Source organism: Gobius niger, assembly GCF_951799975.1.
Source record: "Gobius niger genome assembly, chromosome: 21".
NCBI lineage: Eukaryota > Metazoa > Chordata > Actinopteri > Gobiiformes > Gobiidae > Gobius > Gobius niger.
In genome coordinates, this window is record NC_136872.1 from 16968409 (window position 1) to 16973603 (window position 5195).

Genomic DNA, 5195 nt, shown 5'->3' on the forward strand with positions numbered 1-5195 from the left:
AAAGCTTTGTTCCACCCTCTGTGTTTCAAATGCAGAGCTCAGCCTTTTCCATCGAGCTCCTCAGTCATTTTAGGTGTTTTGTTCAGGCAACACAACAGAGGTTCACTCACCAACTTAAACTTCCTTTCTCAGTTTTGTATTGTTTGTCACTAGATGCTCAAATCTAAGTGTCGTAAACAGTATATGGACACTGATCAGAAAAACGCTCCACATGTCAGATTGGAAATTTAATCAGAAATCTTGCATCTATGGACAGTTTTCTTGCTGTAATCACCTCTAGATTTGTTGAAAAAAGTAAATGGGATAAACCTGTGGCTCGGACAAAAATGTTTTGCATTCAAGTTTCTGGACACACTGTACAACAGGAGTAGGAAACTGAACCTGCAGAACTTTTAGTTTTGACATTTGTGGAAACACCCTCTAGTGACAAACGCTGCTGTGTTTTAAAAGTATTTTGTAATTTTATGAGGAAATTGAATCACATACAAAAAAACCTTGCTTTAAAATGTGATTTATTCACATTGAACAGGGAGCAGAGAAGTCGAAAGTATTTGTAGAGAAAGTTGCTCAGGAATTCTTCTCACAGACAAAGGGGCGAGTGACCAGGCAACGTTCATCATCCCAGCACTTGTTCGCTGCAGAAAAAGGAAAGTGATCAGCATTGTTATTTACATTTATTCCAGTTAAAGCAGCCCCACCCCTGATACAAACCAGAAAAGTTTATGACGGCACACTGCTGAGGCCCATGATAATTGTTGGGTTCTCCAGCACACCAACCTGTAAACGTCACAGGTTTACTGTTGATCCACAGCCAGACCCCATCCTGAAAGAAAAATCACAACATGACACAGAAATTTAAACATTTGGATCACATTGAGAATATCAAGTCTTAATTCTTTAATCCGAATGAAAACCAGTGGTTCGGTCCAATTCAATGTGGTAAAGATTAGATAAAGGAAGTAAGTTTAAAAAACGTACTTGTTGAGCATCTGAGAAGCCAATCCACGCAGCTTTTCCCTCTGCGACTCCTTTCACAAACTGCTCCTCTTGCTGGTTATGAATCGTAGCAAGGTTTCCACCCAAGGACACACAGCGTTGCTGATGGAGAAAGAAAATGCTTAACACATTTAAGTGAGACTCTACGTTGTGTTCACTTACCTGAGCTTCAGCCCAAGTGATCGCACTTTGGATAAATTTAAAACTGCGGCCGTTAAATGTTTCCCAATATCCAGCCGACACCGCAGCTAAAATCAGACCATAAATTAATATTTCAGTTTATTCTGAGTGGGAAAAAAGATCCAACATGCTCACCACTATCATCAAGAACTTTAGTCACACCTAGAAACAAAACACATTTGTGGCGTGAAATGCAGTAAAGCAGGAGATAAAAAATGTTGAGTTTCTAATGTTTGACAGAACTCACCATCGTCAGTGTGATTTCCATGGTCTGGCTCCGGTGAAACTGGAGATTCCCATTGGGCCCATGCGCCGCACAGGAGGAGAGAGAAAACCAGCAGCTCCATGATGCAGATAGTCTTAGGTATTTAAAAACAGTGCAAGAAACTTCACACCATTTGCAATGAGCCTTTATGTATTTGACCCACCTGCCTTTAATCAGCTCCACCTGCTGCACCAGGTGGAGCTGATTAAAGGGGATGTGCTGCCTTCATGTGCTCTGGGAAAGACGAGACTTTCCAGTTTTAAACAGCAAAAGTAAAACATTAAGAACCACAAGAACACACTTCAAACAATTAAAGTCGTCTGACCCACTGTCTTGTTTCTGCTTTGCTCAGTAAATCACTTTATTTATTTTTTACATGGCGCTAAGTGGAAAAATAAATTACATTAATATAGTGTAGCTGCCCTAACCCTTCATGGACACATCTGTCTTTTTTATTTGCCTGTTATTGCAGTTTTTTCTCACGATTCCTTTAAAATGAACTTGTTTGCTGTAAATGCTGCATCTGAACGTGTGAAATTAATCTCACACTTAAGGGTTTGAAGGGTAGAGAAAACCTACCAGAAACCCCTAAAAACAATTGATCCTGGAGCGTCCTAGGCCTGCGAGAACTGAAAGCCAGGTCAAATACGCACTAATGCATGAAAGGTTCCATAATGTACACTGCTCACAAAAACTTAGGGCACACTCAAAAAACACATCCTAGATGTCAATCAATTCGATTTTTCGGATGAACATCTTTATTCATAGTGTAGGGCAATGTGTTGAGAACAAAATAACATAAGATTGATAATTGGAAATCAAATTTTCAGCCCCTGGAGGTCTGGATCCAAAATTATAGTCAAAATCAAAGTGACAAATCAGGTCACTGGTTGATCCAAATTCTGCAGAAATTCCTCCAAACGAGTCTGTATCATCCTCAGTAGTGTGTGTGGCCTCCACGTGCCTGAATGCACTCCCTACAACGCCTGGGCATGCTCCCGATGAGACCACGGATGTCCTCCTGAGGGATCTCCTCCCAGACCTGGATTAGAGCATCAGTCAGCTCCTGGACAGTCTGTGGTGCGACGTGGCGTTGATGGATGGACCGAGACATGATGTCCCAGATGTGCTCTATTGGATTTAAGTCTGGGGAACGGGCAGGCCAGTCCATAACATCAATACCTTCATCATGCAGGACCTGCTGACACACTCTTGCCACATGTGGCCTGGCATTATCAGGCATCAGAAGGAACCCAGGGCCCACGGCACCAGCATATGGTCTTACAATAGGTCTGAGGATCTCATCCCGGTCCCCAATGCCAGTCAGGGAACCTCTGGCTCGCACATGGAGGGCTGTGCGGCCCTCCAATGAAATGCCTCCCCAGGCCATCACTGACCCACCACCAAACCGGTCATGCTGGATGATGTTGCAGCAGCAGAACGTTCTCCAGGGCGTCTCCAGACTCTGTCACGTCTGTCACATGTGCTCAGGGTGAACCTGCTCTCATCCATGAAGAGCACAGGGCACCATTGGCCAATCTGCCAATCGCTGTGTTCTCGGGCAAATGCCAATCGGGCTGCACGGTGTTGGGCAGTAAGCACCGGCCCAACTTGTGGACGTCGGGCCCTCATACCACCCTCATGGAGTCGCTTTCTGACCGTTTGAGGACCAACATGCACATTTGTGGCCCTCTGGAGGTCATTTTGTAGGGCTCGGGCAGTGCTTCTCCTGTTTCTCCGTGCACAAATGAGCAGATAGCGGTCCTGCTGCTGGGTTGTTGACCTCGGTCGGCCCCCCCAGGTCTCCTGGTGTACTGGCCTGTCTCCTGGTATCTCCTCCATGCTCTGGCACAGCACGAATGGACGTGCCATTTTGGATGAGCATCACTCCCTGAGCAGCTTTTGTGGGTTGTAGATGCTCCTCATGATACCTCTAGTGGTGAGAACACTGGACAAATGCAAAAGTGTTCCAAAAATACGGCATAAAGGATGAAGACAGGGAAATGGTCTATGGTCACCACCTGCAAAACCATTCCTCTTTTGGAGTGATCTTGCTAATTGCCTCTCATTTCCACCTAATTTCCACAACACCAAGTGAAATTGATTCACAATAAGCTTGGCTTCCTAACTGGACAGTCTGATATCCCAGAAATTTGATTGACTTGGAGTTACATTGTGTTTTTTGAGTGTGCCCTAAGTTTTTGTGAGCAGTGTACCTTCGATATTTGAATATTGATAGTAGTAGAAGTTTCTAGTCACATTTCTTTTAATTGGTGCAACATAAAGGCAGATCAAATGGGAAAGGGCAACAGCTACTACTTTCTCTTTTGCATGTAAATGTAAGTATAGGGCACGTCTGCCTTTCATGTCCGGTCATTTGTTATAACCACTCTTTAGAAGTCTTCACTATTGATATTTTAAGCACTTTTATGTCCACAATAGTTAAACATCTTTAAATGAATCAAATTTACCACCAACAATTGACTTCTTTTGTTTATTTTACATTTTTGTTTAAATCTGAAAACGTACTCCAGGATTTATGCTCACTAACCACTAGGGGGCCCCATTTCTGTGTTTGGAAAGCTGCTGTATATCATTATCCTCCTGCACATCAATGCGATTACTGCAAATCCAATCAAACATTGTACTGCAGTATTTTGTCGACTATTAAAATTTCCAGCCATAGGTTGTGTGTAATCATCCTGGGTCTACATTTGACATAATGCAAGTCGTATTAAATAATTATATTTTTTCTATGGTTCGCCCTTTTGCTGATCTCAGACACTGATCGGAATCCTTAATCGATGCCATCACTTTGAACAATGAGACGGTCTTTTCTTGTTTAGGTCTCCTCACCTTGCAATCTTACAAACTACCACTTTAATAATACCGGTGTACCTACCTGGATTTACATTTTTCGTGATGTTTGTTGTATTACTTCCTTACTGGAAATGGGCATACATTTGGAGCATATATCTGTCACTGTGCAACCATACTGTACATAAGTCAGTTCTATCCTTCGAATATAAACCCCTTCTTCCTACATCACAGCAAAAAGTGACCATTTCTCACATGCATTCTTTCACTGTAGCAGCAGCATGATCATCACTCAATGATAGCCATTATATTTCAGTTTTAGTGTCACGTTCTTTTCTAATTTAAGAATTCAACCGACAATGTTTACAATTACAGACGTATTCTACATTTGGTATACAGTTTTCAAATTTACAAAAAAAAGTGCATAAGTTAATTAATGTTTGCAATAATGGTTAGTTAGTTCATAATTAGTTAGTTCATAATTGCGATATCAGCGATTTATCTGTATTATTTTCATTCTTTTAACTCTATATTTTTGGTCTAGAAATGCTGAAAGTAGTGCGGGAGGTGACTACCAAAATGTGACTGGACAATCAGCAGCAGTTGTACTCGTCTCTTCTTCATGGTCAGTTCAACCAAATAAAACACAAATACATACATTTAGCATTTTCAAACTATTTTAACCATCATTTTGCAGGTGATGCCAACGTCTACGAGTCTATCCATGGAGCAATGCCAGACAGTGGGAACGGTACAGTAGAGGCTTTTTAAGTACAATTTCAAAATAAGGTTATTAACAAAACAATCCTTTTTTAGGTGACGAGCGACTATAGGAATGTCACAGTGATTCATAAAACTAGTTTGTATGAAGTTTATGAAGAAATGTTATAATTTAACATGGACCTTTTATTAAAATGCATTGGAGTTTTGCTTCAAA

General features: G+C 41.5%; 1 long non-coding RNA gene across 1 annotated transcript in view; it reads left to right on the forward strand.

The window, feature by feature from the left end:
- The window catches only part of LOC306980801, a 20419-nt gene extending 15224 nt beyond the window's left edge, over positions 1 to 5195 (forward strand). Inside the window, exon 4 of the long non-coding RNA XR_013794050.1 lies at positions 5119 to 5195. This is a non-coding gene — a long non-coding RNA (uncharacterized lncRNA). The remainder of the gene's footprint in view (positions 1 to 5118) is intronic.